The following is an 18,946-nucleotide window of genomic DNA, read 5'->3' as shown; positions in this document are numbered from 1 at the left end:
TAAAGTTTGCCCAGACCTTGACTGTGTAGAGATCGCCATCTGCTGGCCTCGGGTATTCACACATGTGGGATATTAGTACGGCTATGTGTTATCAACAATTACCCAGGTATTGTGTTATCAATATCAACAAGTACCCAGGTTAACATTAGTTGTTATCAAGTCAACATAATGACTGATCCATTCATACATCATAAGCGGTTATAGTAGAAAATGTGCAATAATGATAATATGAACAAACCAACGCTTAACTGAAGGGATCTGATCATCTGTCAATCAGGCTGACAGCTGTCAATCATTATCACACATGTTGACATATCAAATGTTGACATTAATAACTTGAACTAATCAACTAATAACTTAACTTATAACTCATTCAATCCATTGACTTGTGTTTGTGCTGCTGCTTTCCCTCCAAAATGATGTCACTTCCTGGAGATTGATGATTGGTTCTTATTTGTCATGTTTAAAAAAAAAAAAAAACTTTTTCACAAAATAAAACAGTATTTTCTAATTTCTGTTTGAATTTTAATTCGATTTAAAAAAATCATACTTTGTCAATTGTCACAATTATTTATAATTTACCCATATTTTGGTCATTTCTTAATTAATTAAAAAAAACACGATCTTTATTTGAACGGTGACTGAGTCTAACATTTTATTCACACACCAGCAGACAAGTTTGGAACCAATAAGCTTTTTATTATAGGTTCAGTACAGTAAAACAGTGAAATATTATTATAATGTAAATCAACTGTTCTCTATGTGAATATACAGTAAAGTGAAATTTATTCCTGTGATCAAAGCTGAATTTATCATCATTACTCCAGTCTTCAGTGTCACATGATCTTTCAGAAATCACTCTAATATGAGGATCTGATGCTGAACAAACATTTATGATTATTATCAGTGTTAAAAACAGTTATTTACATTTTAATAGCAGGATTCTGATGAATAGAAAGTTGAAAATAACAGCATTTATCTGAAATAGAGTATTTTGTACCATTATAATGTCTTCACTGTCACCTTTGATCAGTTTAATGAGTCCTTGATGAAGTCTTGCTGATAAATTCAACTAGAATTTTATTACACCTATTCTAAATGTAATTAAATATTTCCACAGCGCACAAAGATTGTTCGATTATGATTTTGAACATGTTCAAAAGTGATTGTAAAACAGACACTTTATAAAACGAGACCACACAATAAATAAACAAGTGAGCGCATTGTTTCCCTTTAAGACATTTTGTAATAATCTTGAAAATATATAAATCTAAGGCGAAATCAATCCATGATACAGCAAAAAATGTAATAGTTAATAATAATAGCTAATATTAATGCAACTTGACAGAAAAGGCCTGCCTAATAAACGCAGGTTTGAGTTTCACCGCTCGTGTGGAGAATAGAGTTTAAGCTCATCGAGCACAAACACGAAATAAAAATTAATAACAGACACACATTGCATTTTTTACAGTAGTGTGTGTTTGTGCTGATGTTCTCCCTGAAGACGAGCAGTGAAACTCAAACATCTCCATCTACTGTTCAGAATGAAAGTCACATCAAAATAAAAAAACATGAGTTTTACCAACAATCTTAAAAACACACAATAGTTGCTTCAGAAAACATGCAAAAAAAAAAAAATGTCCATACAATCGTACTTGAATAACTGAACACAAAACAAATGTAATTCAACTTACAAAATAAACCACACATATTATACAAAAACAAACTTTTATTTTGGATGGGATTAATCGTTGCACAGCACTACACCTGATAAACCTCATTAACCAATAACACTGTTTTAATTAATCAATACCATATTCAATAAACACAACATAAAGCAGTAAGTATGTAATAACCCTTTGTCACAGTCATTGAAATTGGTGAACCGGAAAACCCAGTAGCTTGAATTATTGAAATACAAACACACTTTAACATTTACATTGAGATGAAACTCCAGCAACAAGTGTGTGTGAGTGTGTGTGAGTGTGTGTGTGAGTGTGTGTGCGGAGCTGAAGTATTCCTGATCTCTTCACAGGCCGGGACAAGTGCAATACTTCCAGCCGGAGCATTGCTGCCGATCCCAGCCGGAGCAGAGAGGGACACTGGGATCCGGTGCTGGGAAGAGGAGACTCGCTGGGACACTGGGAAGCGGATCCAGAGCAGAGAGGGACACTGGGAAGCGGAGACTTGCTCTGCTATGATCAGTTTTGCATGGATTTGCACAGCCATGGTAGGAACGCTGACAGCAAACCAGCAAAACTAACCAGTGCAGAGAAACACACACACACACACACACACACACACACACACACACACAGCGTTAGGAGCGGCGCTTGCGTCTAGAAGTACTAGAAGTGCTCACACTGCAGTAGATGAGAGATTCAGTACACTACCTGCACTATAAGCACTTTAATACTGCTGGAGCACACACACGCACACACACACACACACACACACGCACACACACACACACACACACACACACACACGAGCAGAAGCGCTGGGGAGACGGGGAGCAGGCCACCATCAGTTTTGCATAGATTTGCACAACTCAATATTTCTTGTAGTGCAACCAGGCAAAACTAGCAGAGATCCGCAGGACTAGGGTTGGGGATCGGAGACTTGATGTAAAACTAAAATACTGATTCCTATGTGACCATCTCAAAATGACTAAACCAATCAGGCACGAGAGATTTGTATCAGTTTATTGGAGCCGTGCAGCTCTTAAAGTGACAGCACTAATATTCCTGCCACCAATCACACAACAGAAGACAGAAATTCACTGTTCTTGACTGGATAACATTTGAAACTATCAGAGTCATTTAAGTTAAACCGATACCCAACCCTACATGAGCCGCAGCGGGGGAGCAGCAGAGGTCAGGGTTCGCTCACCCTTGTGCCAGAAGGGGCACTTAGGGCAGTAGGTGCTGGTCTACTCCACTATCTGCACTAAATGCACCTTAGCACAAGCCAGAGCCGGAGTCGTCAGAGCAGAGACGCAGTGGAGTCGTCAGAGCAGAGACGCAGTGGAGTCGTCAGTGCCGAGACGCAGTGGAGTCGTCAGAGCAGAGACGCAGTGGAGTCGTCAGTGCCGAGACGCAGTGGAGTCGTCAGAGCAGAGACGCAGTGGAGTCGTCAGTGCCGAGACGCAGTGGAGTCGTCAGAGCAGAGACGCAGTGGAGTCGTCAGAGCCGAGACGCAGTGGAGTCGTCAGTGCCGAGACGCAGTGGAGTCGTCAGAGCAGAGACGCAGTGGAGTCGTCAGTGCCGAGACGCAGTGGAGTCGTCAGAGCCGACACGCAGTGGAGTCGTCAGAGCCGACACGCAGTGGAGTCGTCAGAGCACTGCAGTTAGTCGTCAGAGCAGAGACGCAGTGGAGTCGTCAGAGCAGAGGCGCAGTGGAGTCGTCAGAGCCGACACGCAGTGGAGTCGTCAGTGCCGAGACGCAGTGGAGTCGTCAGAGCAGAGACGCAGTGGAGTCGTCAGTGCCGAGACGCAGTGGAGTCGTCAGAGCCGACACGCAGTGGAGTCGTCAGAGCAGAGACGCAGTGGAGTCGTCAGAGCCGACACGCAGTGGAGTCGTCAGAGCACTGCAGTTAGTCGTCAGAGCAGAGACGCAGTGGAGTCGTCAGAGCAGAGGCGCAGTGGAGTCGTCAGAGCCGACACGCAGTGGAGTCGTCAGTGCCGAGACGCAGTGGAGTCGTCAGAGCAGAGACGCAGTGGAGTCGTCAGTGCACTGCAGTTAGTCGTCAGAGCAGAGACGCAGTGGAGTCGTCAGAGCCGAGACGCAGTGGAGTCGTCAGAGCAGAGACGCAGTGGAGTCGTCAGAGCAGAGACGCAGTGGAGTCGTCAGTGCCGAGACGCAGTGGAGTCGTCAGAGCAGAGACGCAGTGGAGTCGTCAGAGCCGAGACGCAGTGGAGTCGTCAGAGCCGACACGCAGTGGAGTCGTCAGAGCAGAGACGCAGTGGAGTCGTCAGAGCCGACACGCAGTGGAGTCGTCAGAGCCGACACGCAGTGGAGTCGTCAGAGCAGAGACGCAGTGGAGTCGTCAGAGCCGACACGCAGTGGAGTCGTCAGAGCAGAGGCGCAGTGGAGTCGTCAGAGCAGAGGCGCAGTGGAGTCGTCAGAGCCGACACGCAGTGGAGTCGTCAGAGCAGAGGCGCAGTGGAGTCGTCAGAGCCGACACGCAGTGGAGTCGTCAGTGCCGAGACGCAGTGGAGTCGTCAGAGCAGAGACGCAGTGGAGTCGTCAGTGCACTGCAGTTAGTCGTCAGAGCAGAGACGCAGTGGAGTCGTCAGAGCAGAGACGCAGTGGAGTCGTCAGAGCCGAGACGCAGTGGAGTCGTCAGAGCCGACACGCAGTGGAGTCGTCAGAGCAGAGACGCAGTGGAGTCGTCAGAGCCGACACGCAGTGGAGTCGTCAGAGCAGAGGCGCAGTGGAGTCGTCAGAGCAGAGACGCAGTGGAGTCGTCAGAGCAGAGGCGCAGTGGAGTCGTCAGAGCCGACACGCAGTGGAGTCGTCAGTGCCGAGACGCAGTGGAGTCGTCAGAGCAGAGACGCAGTGGAGTCGTCAGTGCACTGCAGTTAGTCGTCAGAGCAGAGACGCAGTGGAGTCGTCAGAGCAGAGACGCAGTGGAGTCGTCAGAGCCGAGACGCAGTGGAGTCGTCAGAGCCGACACGCAGTGGAGTCGTCAGAGCAGAGACGCAGTGGAGTCGTCAGAGCCGACACGCAGTGGAGTCGTCAGAGCAGAGGCGCAGTGGAGTCGTCAGAGCAGAGGCGCAGTGGAGTCGTCAGAGCCGACACGCAGTGGAGTCGTCAGAGCAGAGGCGCAGTGGAGTCGTCAGAGCCGACACGCAGTGGAGTCGTCAGTGCCGAGACGCAGTGGAGTCGTCAGAGCAGAGACGCAGTGGAGTCGTCAGTGCACGCCAGTTAGTCGTCAGAGCCGAGACGCAGTAGAGTCGTCAGTTAGGGTCAGAGCAGAGCTGTAAGAGCCGGAGCCGCAGGGTCAGAGTAGAGCTGTAAGTGCCTGCACTGCAGTAGACCAACTCACTACCTGCACTGTAAGCACTTTGACCCTACACTGACCGACCCACACACACCAGGAGCCGGAGCCGGGCCGGACACAGATCCACCGCAACGACCCACACACACCAGGAGCTGGACTTCCTGAAATCAGAGGGAAGAGATGTGGGATTACAGCCTTGTTTTTATTCAGTTTATCATTGACAATGTTTTGGAAACAAGCTATTAGAGAGAAAGAATTTTTTTTGGCTACTTTGTAAATCTACGACAAAAGTTTTAAAAGGGGCCACAAGGAAATGCTAAGGGTCCGTGGAAAGATTTAGATAAAAAAAAATAAAATGATAAGAAGAGATAAAATTAATCTAAATAAAATGGATAAAATAAATAACATCTTACAGTACTATAAAGAGCAGATGAAAACCAGAGTCACCATCAAAAATAACAATCTCACAGTATAAAATGTGTTTCATAACATAACCTTGTCAGATTGGAGGATATCGTATATAAAACACTGTAAAGTCCATACTCATGTTTATTACAGTTATTCTTTACCATTATGTTTCTTGGACCCCCAGAGGCCTCACGGAAGAGTTTAAGAGAAAAACCTTCATCAATACAGTGATAAAATGCACAAAAAAAGGTTACAAAATTCTCATGATTTGTTATGAACATTTTTTGTTTTGTCAAATCAAATTGGATCATTAATGTGGTCCAGATAACACTATTCTGAGATTCTGATAATTAAACCAATCTCCTTCATTGTATTAACTCAATTTTAGGGCAACCAGGCAACTTTAAGTTAAACCAACAATAATATTGAACAGTCTAGGGACCAAAGGACCCTCAGGGGCCTCACGGAAGAGCTAAGGGTCCGGGGAAAAGTTTGAGAAACAGTGATCGAATGCACAAATAAAAAACACCTAACATTACAGAATTATAAAGAGTAAGAAAAAATAAATAAATCTCACAATGAGGTCACTGTTTTATCCAGAGCGGTTATATATGGCCGACCCCAATAAATACACACGCACATTTATATAAATAAACTAAATTACTGACACAGAATGAAGCATCACTGACTTGAGCTAGACTGTGAGACTACTTTCTTCTGGAAAAAAACTTTGTTGCATTATTTCATTATATCTCTGTTGTAAAAAGCACTATAACAAATAAGAAGCAAGGACTTTACAAAATACATACATATATAAATGTTTTTAAACTTGTTGATTTGTAAAACCATAAAAGTAAGGATGGAGGTCTATCTATCCGTGGCATATAAAACACTGAAGAGGCCTGACAGAGTCTGTCACTGTATATTGGTACACACGTCCACGCGCCTCACCACACGTATATTTATTAATGAAAACAACAGAACTGAAGATCTGATCATAACACGCGTGCTCCTCCGCGCATGCGCAGACCCTGCACACCCCTCCACGATGCGCGCCAACATGGTTGGCAGTGCACAATGTTGTGTTGCAGAAACACCCCGAACACAAGCGCAACTCCAGCGTTCTCGGCTCTCCTGCGGGTGTAGTGTGCACATGTGACGCTAGCGGGTGGGAAAGGGCGTTCAGCCCCAGCCGTTCTCGCTCGTGATTGAACACATTTAGGTTTGATGTGTTCAAAACAGTTCCATTAGCAGCGTTAGCGCCCAAACCCCTTTATGACTACGAGAACGCTTCGAAATTCTGTTTTTGAACGCGACCGGCCCAGTGTGCGCGTGCGCGCCACCGCACATGCAGCAGCAGAACGCACGCGCGCGGGAAACCGTTCAACAACAACCGCGGTGAACGAGCGCGCCCGCGAGAGTAGTTCACGCAAGTGTTCATGTGCACGTGCAGGGCTCGAGTCGTTGGACGCTAGCTAGCTTTAGCAGTGATGCTAACGCCGAAGCGCGCGGCCTGCAGATGCCCATGTGCTGTTGCTGCTTTGTTCTGCTCGAGCACGAGTGTTCCCACAGCACACAGAACCACTCAGCGCGTGCGAGAGGAGTTCTGGAGGAACGGCTCGGAACGCTTAGCGGCGTGAACGGTGACTGGCGCGAGCTCACGCACGCTGTTCAAATCTCCCTCATTCCCACTACTATGGAGGACGAGCACGCGCCGCACGAACTCTAAACTGCTCCTCTCCGCGTGATGTAATAAATCAAGCGTTCACACGTTTAAACACGGGCGTTCTGGACTGAACCGGGTCTAAAGAGGCAACAACAGGTTTCATGTCAGCAAGGCGCGCGTAGTAACCCACTGGAGTGGGGAATCCACCATCTTCACTCTCTCTCACACACACTCACCGTTCTCTGTGGCCGTTCCGGGCATCTTGTCGGAACTGGACGGCGAACTCGTGAGAAATAAACCCTGTAGACCCTCGCCACGCTCGCGACGCGTCCGAGCACGAGAGCAACAGAAGCGTAGTAAAGATCGCAAAAGTGGCGCGAACGCGCGGAGCTTTTAACCATGTGCTGAAGGGCGCTCCCGCGGAACGTAAATATCACGAGCGCGAGTCCTCATTAGCATATCAGCAAACTACTTCCGCTCTCACACACACTGTACACAGCCGAGCCTTTAAACATCACCGAGACCCCCCTACATCTCTGTGTTATTCTAACGCATACTTATATTAATTCTCCAGAATTCACATTTTTATACTTTTTTTTGTTGCACTTTCTATTTCTTTCTTTATGTGTTAAAGTGGAGTGAAATATTTCTAAAAGTAAAATACATTTAAAAAACAGTTTCTTTGTTTTAACATTTGTATGATATTAATAATATTCAATTTCTTGCCTATTGCGTCTGCTATAGTTGATTGTTTGCATGAAATTACCGTTGGAATTGTGTATATTTTTGCACATATTTATCTTATATTTTGTAAGGTATTAAATGAGTATTTTGTGAACAATTATAATAAGCTATATTGTCTTATTTAATTTAATAATCATCAGAATTCACATGTTTGAAAAATCTTTGTTTCCTCTTTTGCTAAAGCGAAGTATAGCCTGTATTGATTATATTTGCACGAGATTGTTTTTCAGACAATCTTTTTTTTTTTTTTCAATTCTATCATCATTAAATCTCTTTCATGATTAAATATTACATGTAATTTATCTGTGGATTTGTTCTGAATGTTCTTGATGTTTTTATGGTCGTGGTGCAATTTTTTGTGATGAAAATAAAAAAAATATATTTAATAAACAACATATTCTCTGTTGTGTAATTATGTACCTGTTTCAAATATATATATATATATATATATATATATATATATATATATATATATATATATATATATATATATATATATATATATATATATATAATTCTGAGGTACAAATAAATTCCACTATCTGAAATATCTATAGAGGAAGTGACTGAGGAATGTGTGTGTGAAACGGCAGTGGTGTGGATCAGTGGGATTCATTCACTTCGGGACAGTGGGAGGAGCCTCTGGGACAGTGGGAGGAGCCTCTGGGTCAGTGGGAGGGGCCCCGGGGCCCGGGATTGTCTTCCTGCTGGTCCAGGCAGGGTCACCTTTCACCTCCAGGCCATTGATGTATGAAACTTCAGAAGAAGGAAAGACACCGGCAAACCTTCCCGGCTAAAACTTTGAAACGTAGCCTACATAACATGAATGAAAAAGGAAAAAAATAACCAAGTAGTTGTGTTTTAATGAAGTGTTTTGGTATAATTGACTGCAATTGGTTAAATAAAAAGCTAAACTAGTTTGTTGGATTTGCAGTGTTATGTGTTAGTTTTTAATGACGATTCAAGCTCAATTCAAACATCAATATATGAGGGAAATATTCAATTTTTAAAATAAATATTTTATACGAGGGAAGAACAAAACAAAACTTGGTCAAGGTATCTGATGACGTTATTAAAAAAGGGAGCAGATTTTCATAGGGACAATGCATGTTAATGAACATTAGTATAAAAACCAATATTTACATCCTAAAGAATATTTAAACAATATTCAATTTGTGGAACAAAAAATCATTGAATGTAAAAACATAATATAGCAGCACCAAAAGTCTAATATGCTTACAATTCTTTAAATTAAATTTTACAATATTACACAAATTATTTTACGAGACTTTTAAAAGATTTGTTGATTCAGATTCAAGAACCGGATGATCAACGATGACAAAACACACACTCTTACCTATTATTAGTCTTTCATCTTTTCAACAAATGTTCATTCAGCTGATATTGAATAATTACTGCGAAATTCAAACTTGATAAAGCCATTATAGAAGTAAAGGCAAAGCCATTGTTTTAGATGTTTAGTCAAACCTCTCTCTACCCCCCTCCCCTAAACCTAACCCAGGGTTTTTTAGTGCGTACCATATACACGAAAAAAACACTTTTGGCGTATAAATGCCACGAGAAATGACACTCGTGGTTTAGATACGCATTTTCATGAGACTGTGTTGCAATGTCGCAGGAGGAAACGTAAAGGCAAATGCAATCATTTTCAAACATAAAAAGAAAAAGCCACTTCAGAGTTTTTCATGCACTTAAAAAAAATTATACGATCAATAGGCCCTAAGCCATGGAAACATATTTTTGCATTACTGTTCAACTTTCAACAATATGAACTTTCTTTTATAAGTTATACGAGATTCAACTTGTTTAAGTCTTCTAATTAATTTGCGTTAACTGATGTGTATAAGAACTATTTTATCTATTTTATTTTTAGATAGATAGATAGATAGATAGATAGATAGATAGATAGATAGATAGATAGATAGATAGATAGATAGATAGATAGATAGATAGATAGATAGATAGATATGCGCCGCCAGCAGAGGGCGCTCCCGCCATTCGTGAACGCGCACTGACACACTTCAACTTCAGTTGTGCCATATTAACCATAAGCATAATCATAACCTGCGCACTATAAATACTGTGCACTGTGCCAGATTCACTGTGAGAAGAAGAAGAGCTAGCAGGTGTGTGTGTGTGTGTGTGTGTGTGTGTGAGAGAGAGAGAGAGAGAGAGAGAGAGAGAGAGAGAGAGAGAGAGAGAGAGAGAGAACAGGGTATCATTTACAAACCTTTACGCCCTCATTTGTAAATCTGATATAAAAAATAAAGTATTTAAAGGTTCGTTTTTTGAGGGGAGGGGGGGGGGGGGTTAGTTAGTGTGTGTGTGTGTGTGTGTGTGTGTGTGTGTGAGAGAGAGAGAGAGAGAGAGAGAGAGAGAGAGAGAGAGAGAGAGAGAGAGAGAGAGAGAGAGAGAACAGGGTATCATTTACAAACCTTTACGCCCTCATTTGTAAATCTGATATAAAAAATAAAGTATTTAAAGGTTCGTTTTTTGAGGGGAGGGGGGGGGGGGTTAGTTAGTGTGTGTGTGTGTGTGTGTGTGTGTGTGTGTTCACAGTTAAACTGTGAATGAGAAGCAATAGTGTACAATCCTCGGCTCATTCGCATTTTAATTCTCATGTGTTCTCCTCCTCGAGGATCCGGATCTGTGAATGAGGACAGTGTCTCTCTCTCTCTCTCTCTCTCTCTCTCTCTCTCTCTCTCTCTCTCTCTCTCTCTCTCTCTCTCTCTCTCTCTCTCTCTCTCTCTCTCAGGAATAATCACGGCACTCGGCGTCTCTTAAATGCTTATTTTTAAAGCCATTAAAAACTCAAACTTTTAAAATCTGTCTTGAAATATTAATCTTGACCACTAGGAGGGAGCCTTCAGCATCTGTTCGTTTCATCTTATAATTATTGGTTCCAGTAATCTTTAATAAGCGTATATTATACTTGTAGTATTTATAATCTTGCTTAAAGTTAATCCTAATATATTTTTAACATTAAATTTTAGTATTAGTTAATGCACTAACATGAGTTTAATTAACCAACATTACACAGGTTAAATATGAAGGCTGTGAACATATAATGGTTAATGTAAGTAATGCATGAATGTTAACAAATGAGACCTTATTGAACTAAATATTGACATTTCAGACACACATTCATGGTTACACTTTACAATAAGGTTTGATTTGGTAATATTAATTAACTCTATTAGATAACATGAACTAACACTGGAATATTAATATAGCCTTCTTCATCATTTCTTATAATCAGAGAGTCTGTTATTTCTGTTGATATATTGCATGTTCAGATGTTCATATAATGAAATACTCGTGACAGTTTAGTAAAAATAATCCAGAATGCTGGAGTTCACTGGCAACATAACAGCTATCACCTTGTGTCCATGTAATAACTCAGTTTGCATGCTTAAATATTAAAATCTACAGCTGCTGCACGAATGTTTACTTTGCTTTGAATATTTACACAACTGAAGTTATTAAAGTTAATAAAACCTAAACACATAGAAATGACAAAGTTTCAAAAAATGAAGAAAAGTGAAGCCTGATTGCATCTGATTTCATGATCTGAAGCGGTGGTGAAACGGAGCGAGTGTGTGTGTGAGTGTGTGAGTGAGTGTGTGAGTAAGTGTGTGTGTGTGTGTGTGTGTGTGTGTGTAAGAGAAAAGCATAAAGATGAAACAGACCCAGCGCTTTAGAAGCAGATCCTAATATACACTGGAAACATTTACTTTAACTTCACATACCAAAACTGAAATACATTAATAAAAAATGTATAGATATATTTAAAAAATGATAAAGGAAAATAAAACAAACTACTTCAAATTAATAATAACTCCTCAATGACACTGATATCAGTCTGCAATCAAAATATCCAATATGAATCATGTTAATATCATATTCTCCTGTATCTAATGATCATGTTGCATCTTTAAATCTGTGACAATCATTGACTCATTTGTGAGATTTTATTTGTCATAAAGAATTTCATAAATGAAGCAAATGAGGCTCTCTAAAGTCTCTCAGTCTATTATAATGCCATTACCAATACTTATATTCTTCTTAAAATGCAACAAAGTGTGTTCAATATGAAGCCGGCGTGTTGAGGATCCTTAATCTTAATCTCTCTCTGATCATTTCATCTGCTCAATTATAAATCTCTGCGACTGTCATGAATAATCGTGTCTCAACACTGGCTGTTAATATTTAATATCAGCGTCCTGCTGTGGAAACATGAAGAAACACGCTGATCTAAATATTAAAACACACCGAGATCTGAAACCCCGTGTGTGAATTACAATGATGCATTTCTGATCTTTATATTACTTTATATTATTAATAACACTCATTAGTACAGGTCTACATCCCTAGCAGAAGCCTACGATCAGTTCATGAGCGACGGCCCGTTTTGTGTTGTTCTTTGGATAAAAGCGTCTACTAAATGTAAATGTATATTGACTGTGCAGTCAAAACACACACAGAACACACACACACACACACACACACACACGCACGCACACACACACACACACACACACACACACACACACACACACACACAGAGAACGCTCTGAACGCTTGTCAATGCAGGGGAAAGATGTTTCTCACAGAATCCTGCAGTTCTGATCTCAACCAGCAGGAAACACACACACACACACACACACACACACACACACACACACACACACACACCAGCAGAAGTCAGCACATGTATAATGGATGTGTGGAACAGTGAAATGGTTTTAGCGTGTCGTTCTCTTCGACCGAACACACACACTCTCTCTCTCACACACACACACACACACACACACACACACACACACACACACACACACACACACACACACACACACACACACACACACACACCGTCCCGTCAGGTCTAGAGTACTGAGCTCACGCTTCGGACTGATTGGCTCATTATTTGAATATAAGTCTATACATTTCACATAGTACACCTTTAAAAGGATTTGTGACTTTAATAAAAGCAGTTGCATGTTTATGGAGTTTGAACTAGTGAGAAACATTAAGAGCACTTTAAGTATTAACATAAAATCACTATAATTGGTTTTCCAGAGAATATTTCCATGGAGTAAACAGTTAAATGCCCGTGTTCTCGCTCAGGTGTGTTATAATCAGTATGAGGGGCCTGTTTAAAGTAGAGAAGGCTGAGAGTCGCCTGGGGAACATGACCTTTGACCTCAGCTCATATGTGTCATGTGCTCGACCTCGGCGTGTCATGATTAATACATCAGTTATGATTAATACATCTCTGCAAACCTGAGTCACTTCAGGAGGACTTGTTTACTTTCTTCAGCTTCCTCGTTTATTTATCTTTGCTTACATTTATTTTTTATATATTAAATTAGACTTCTATTTCTAAAATCTCCTGATTTCATTTTAATTTCAGTTAAAGTTTTAGTCATTTTGTTGTGTGTTTTGTCATTTTTTTAGCGTATTAGTTTTTCCACTGTAACATGAAGACTTTAAAAAGCCGTTTGTTTCCTGTACGGGTGATTATTGATAACCGCACATCATCAAGATCTGCTTCTGATAATATCAGTGTGTTTATGCATTGATGCATTAATGATTAAGTGGTAAACAGTTGTATTAGTCAGGAGCGAGACTCTGAACATCTTCATCCCCTGAAGCGTTCGCTGACGTTACACTACAGAAACATCTGCAAATTAAACAGACTGTTAGCATTAGCAAACAAGATGAGCGTTAATGCATGCATGATCATATCTGAGCAAAAGAATAACATTAATATGATACATTAAATATTAGAAATGTATTGATGTTCATGACGTTCAACATATATGATCTAAAATCAAGTCTTATCTGAATGTGTTCTCGAGCATTCGTCACATTTCCCCGTATTTTTATGATCCTCTAGAAGACAGAAAGCACTGAGTGATAATAAAGATGAGATGGTTTTGGTCACGGCACACCCGAGCGAAGGAAACGTGAATTATTTACTGTAATCCTGCAGCTTTACTTTATGAGTGTGAATTATGCATCCGGTGTGTTTGTGAGATCAGAAGTTAGTAATCTGTATATGAGTGTAATTCTGGCACATGCATTCTGAAATATACCATATCAGCTCACGGACAGCTCACATACATCATTTTACATATGAATATAGGAATCTGATGCATTCTGTGTCCTTCGTCTGTGCGTGTGTGTCTAGGTGATAAAGTGACACTAATTATCACTATCATCAACATGAGAGAAAACACAACCGACAACACAGTCCGTTTCCGAGGACAGAACTCTAGTCCGTTTCCGAGGACAGAACTCTAGTCCGTTTCCGAGTACAGAACTCTAGTCCGTTTCCGAGGACAGAACTCTAGTCCGTTTCCGAGGACAGAACTCTAGTCCGTTTCCGGGGACAGAACTCTAGTCCGTTTCCGGGGACAGAACTCTAGTCCGTTTCTGAGGACAGAACTCTAGTCCGTTTCCGAGGACAGAACTCTAGCCCGTTTCCGGGGACAGAACTCTAGTCCGTTTCCGGGGACAGAACTCTAGTCCGTTTCCGGGGACAGAACTCTAGTCCGTTTCCGAGGACAGAACTCTAGTCCGTTTCCGAGGACAGAACTCTAGCCCGTTTCCGGGGACAGAACTCTAGTCCGTTTCCGGGGACAGAACTCTAGTCCGTTTCCGGGGACAGAACTCTAGTCCGTTTCCGAGGACAGAACTCTAGTCCGTTTCCGGGGACAGAACTCTAGTCCGTTTCCGGGGACAGAACTCTAGTCCGTTTCCGAGGACAGAACTCTAGTCCGTTTCCGAGGACAGAACTCTAGTCCGTTTCCGAGGACAGAACTCTAGTCCGTTTCCGGGGACAGAACTCTAGTCCGTTTCCGAGTACAGAACTCTAGTCCGTTTCCGAGGACAGAACTCTAGCCCGTTTCCGAGGACAGAACTCTAGTCCGTCTCCGAGGACAGAACTCTAGTCCGTTTCCGAGGACAGAACTCTAGTCCGTTTCCGAGGACAGAACTCTAGTCCGTCTCCGAGGACAGAACTCTAGTCCTTTTCCGAGGACAGAACTCTAGTCCGTTTCCGAGTACAGAACTCTAGTCCGTTTCCGAGGACAGAACTCTAGTCCGTTTCCGGGGACAGAACTCTAGTCCGTTTCCGAGTACAGAACTCTAGTCCGTTTCCGAGGACAGAACTCTAGCCCGTTTCCGAGGACAGAACTCTAGTCCGTCTCCGAGGACAGAACTCTAGTCCGTTTCCGAGGACAGAACTCTAGTCCGTTTCCGGGGACAGAACTCTAGTCCGTTTCCGGGGACAGAACTCTAGTCCGTTTCTGAGGACAGAACTCTAGTCCGTTTCCGAGGACAGAACTCTAGCCCGTTTCCGGGGACAGAACTCTAGTCCGTTTCCGGGGACAGAACTCTAGTCCGTTTCCGAGGACAGAACTCTAGTCCGTTTCCGAGGACAGAACTCTAGCCCGTTTCCGGGGACAGAACTCTAGTCCGTTTCCGGGGACAGAACTCTAGTCCGTTTCCGGGGACAGAACTCTAGTCCGTTTCCGAGGACAGAACTCTAGTCCGTTTCCGGGGACAGAACTCTAGTCCGTTTCCGGGGACAGAACTCTAGTCCGTTTCCGAGGACAGAACTCTAGTCCGTTTCCGAGGACAGAACTCTAGTCCGTTTCCGAGGACAGAACTCTAGTCCGTTTCCGGGGACAGAACTCTAGTCCGTTTCCGAGGACAGAACTCTAGCCCGTTTCCGAGGACAGAACTCTAGTCCGTCTCCGAGGACAGAACTCTAGTCCGTTTCCGAGGACAGAACTCTAGTCCGTTTCCGAGGACAGAACTCTAGTCCGTCTCCGAGGACAGAACTCTAGTCCTTTTCCGAGGACAGAACTCTAGTCCGTTTCCGAGTACAGAACTCTAGTCCGTTTCCGAGGACAGAACTCTAGTCCGTTTCCGGGGACAGAACTCTAGTCCGTTTCCGAGTACAGAACTCTAGTCCGTTTCCGAGGACAGAACTCTAGCCCGTTTCCGAGGACAGAACTCTAGTCCGTCTCCGAGGACAGAACTCTAGTCCGTTTCCGAGGACAGAACTCTAGTCCGTTTCCGGGGACAGAACTCTAGTCCGTTTCCGGGGACAGAACTCTAGTCCGTTTCTGAGGACAGAACTCTAGTCCGTTTCCGAGGACAGAACTCTAGTCCGTTTCCGGGGACAGAACTCTAGTCCGTTTCCGGGGACAGAACTCTAGTCCGTTTCCGAGGACAGAACTCTAGTCCGTTTCCGGGGACAGAACTCTAGTCCGTTTCCGAGGACAGAACTCTAGTCCGTTTCCGGGGACAGAACTCTAGTCCGTTTCTGAGGACAGAACTCTAGCCCCTTTCCGAGTACAGAACTCTAGTCCATTTCCGAGGACAGAACTCTAGTCCGTTTCCGAGGACAGAACTCTAGTCCGTTTCCGAGGACAGAACTCTAGTCCGTTTCCGGGGACAGAACTCTAGTCCGTTTCCGAGGACAGAACTCTAGTCCGTTTCCGAGGACAGAACTCTAGTCCGTTTCCGAGGACAGAACTCTAGTCCGTTTCCGGGGACAGAACGCTAGTCCGTTTCCGAGTACAGAACTCTAGTCCGTTTCCGAGGACAGAACTCTAGACCGTTTCCGAGGACAGAACTCTAGTCCGTCTCCGAGGACAGAACTCTAGTCCGTTTCCGAGGACAGAACTCTAGTCCGTTTCCGAGGACAGAACTCTAGTCCGTCTCCGAGGACAGAACTCTAGTCCTTTTCCGAGGACAGAACTCTAGTCCGTTTCCGAGTACAGAACTCTAGTCCGTTTCCGAGGACAGAACTCTAGTCCGTTTCCGGGGACAGAACTCTAGTCCGTTTCCGAGGACAGAACTCTAGTCCGTTTCCGAGGACAGAACTCTAGTCCGTTTCCGAGGACAGAACTCTAGTCCGTTTCCGGGGACAGAACTCTAGTCCGTTTCCGAGGACAGAACTCTAGTCCGTTTCCGAGTACAGAACTCTAGTCCGTTTCCGAGGACAGAACTCTAGTCCGTTTCCGGGGACAGAACTCTAGTCCGTTTCCGGGGACAGAACTCTAGTCCGTTTCCGAGGACAGAACTCTAGTCCGTCTCCGAGGACAGAACTCTAGTCCGTTTCCGAGGACAGAACTCTAGTCCGTTTCTGGGGACAGAACTCTAGTCCGTCTCCGAGGACAGAACTCTAGTCCGTTTCCGAGGACAGAACTCTAGTCCGTCTTCGAGGACAGAACTCTAGTCCGTTTCCGAGGACAGAACTCTAGTCCGTCTTCGAGGACAGAACTCTAGTCCGTCTCCGAGGACAGAACTCTAGTCCGTTTCCGGGGACAGAACTCTAGTCCGTTTCCGAGGACAGAACTCTAGTCCGTCTCCGAGGACAGAACTCTAGTCCGTTTCCGAGGACAGAACTCTAGTCCGTCTTCGAGGACAGAACTCTAGTCCGTCTCCGAGGACAGAACTCTAGTCCGTCTCCGAGGACAGAACTCTAGTCCGTTTCCGAGGACAGAACTCTAGCCCGTTTCCGAGGACAGAACTCTAGTCCGTTTCCGAGTACAGAACTATAGTCCGTTTCCGGGGACAGAACTCTAGTCCGTCTCCGAGGACAGAACTCTAGTCCGTCTCCGAGGACAGAACTCTAGCCCGTCTCCGAGGACAGAACTCTAGTCCGTTTCCGAGGACAGAACTCTAGTCCGTCTTCGAGGACAAAACTCTAGTCCGTCTCCGAGGACAGAACTCTAGTCCGTCTCCGAGGACAGAACTCTAGTCCGTCTCCGAGGACAGAACTCTAGTCCGTTTCCGAGGACAGAACTCTAGTCCGTTTCCGAGGACAGAACTCTAGTCCGTCTCCGAGGACAGAACTCTAGTCCTTTTCCGAGGACAGAACTCTAGTCCGTTTCCGAGTACAGAACTCTAGTCCGTTTCCGAGGACAGAACTCTAGTCCGTTTCCGGGGACAGAACTCTAGTCCGTTTCCGAGTACAGAACTCTAGTCCGTTTCCGAGGACAGAACTCTAGCCCGTTTCCGAGGACAGAACTCTAGTCCGTCTCCGAGGACAGAACTCTAGTCCGTTTCCGAGGACAGAACTCTAGTCCGTTTCCGGGGACAGAACTCTAGTCCGTTTCCGGGGACAGAACTCTAGTCCGTTTCTGAGGACAGAACTCTAGTCCGTTTCCGAGGACAGAACTCTAGCCTGTTTCCGGGGACAGAACTCTAGTCCGTTTCCGGGGACAGAACTCTAGTCCGTTTCCGAGGACAGAACTCTAGTCCGTTTCCGAGGACAGAACTCTAGTCCGTTTCCGGGGACAGAACTCTAGTCCGTTTCCGAGGACAGAACTCTAGTCCGTTTCCGAGGACAGAACTCTAGTCCGTTTCCGAGTACAGAACTCTAGTCCGTTTCCGAGGACAGAACTCTAGTCCGTTTCCGGGGACAGAACTCTAGTCCGTTTCCGAGTACAGAACTCTAGTCCGTTTCCGAGGACAGAACTCTAGTCCGTCTCCGAGGACAGAACTCTAGTCCGTTTCCGAGGACAGAACTCTAGTCCGTTTCCGGGGACAGAACTCTAGTCCGTCTCCGAGGACAGAACTCTAGTCCGTTTCCGAGGACAGAACTCTAGTCCGTCTTCGAGGACAGAACTCTAGTCCGTCTCCGAGGACAGAACACTAGTCCGTCTCCGAGGACAGAACTCTAGTCCGTTTCCGGGGACAGAACTCTAGTCCGTCTCCGAGGAAAGAACACTAGTCCGTTTCCGAGGACAGAACTCTAGTCCGTCTCCGAGGACAGAACTCCAGTCCGTTTCCGAGGACAGAACTCTAGTCCGTTTCCGAGGACAGAACTCCAGTCCGTCTCCGAGGACAGAACTCCAGTCCGTTTCCGAGGACAGAACTCCAGTCCGTCTCCGAGGACAAAACTCCAGTCCGTCTCCGAGGACAGAACTCCAGTCCGTCTCCGAGGACAGAACACTAGTCCGTTTCCGAGGACAGAACTCTAGTCCGTCTCCGAGGACAGAACTCCAGTCCGTCTCCGAGGACAGAACTCCAGTCCGTCTCCGAGGACAGAACTCCAGTCCGTCTCCGAGGACAGAACT

General features: G+C 44.5%; 1 long non-coding RNA gene across 1 annotated transcript; it reads right to left on the bottom strand.

Annotated features, from left to right (window-relative positions):
* Positions 1–1,710: 1,710 nt before the first annotated feature.
* LOC148978410 (uncharacterized) lies at positions 1,711–7,504 on the bottom strand. Its single transcript, XR_016169366.1, has 3 exons — positions 7,316–7,504; positions 5,100–5,166; positions 1,711–2,259 (listed from the first exon to the last, which is right to left on the bottom strand). It is a non-coding gene; the product is annotated as an uncharacterized LOC148978410 (long non-coding RNA).
* Positions 7,505–18,946: the final 11,442 nt, after the last annotated feature.

This window comes from Pimephales promelas, chromosome 7 (assembly GCF_988280905.1).
Source record: "Pimephales promelas chromosome 7, fPimPro1.hap1.1, whole genome shotgun sequence".
In the NCBI taxonomy this organism is placed as follows: Eukaryota; Metazoa; Chordata; class Actinopteri; order Cypriniformes; family Leuciscidae; genus Pimephales; species Pimephales promelas.
Note: the sequence above shows the minus strand (reverse complement) of the source record. Positions and strands in the feature narration are given on the sequence as shown.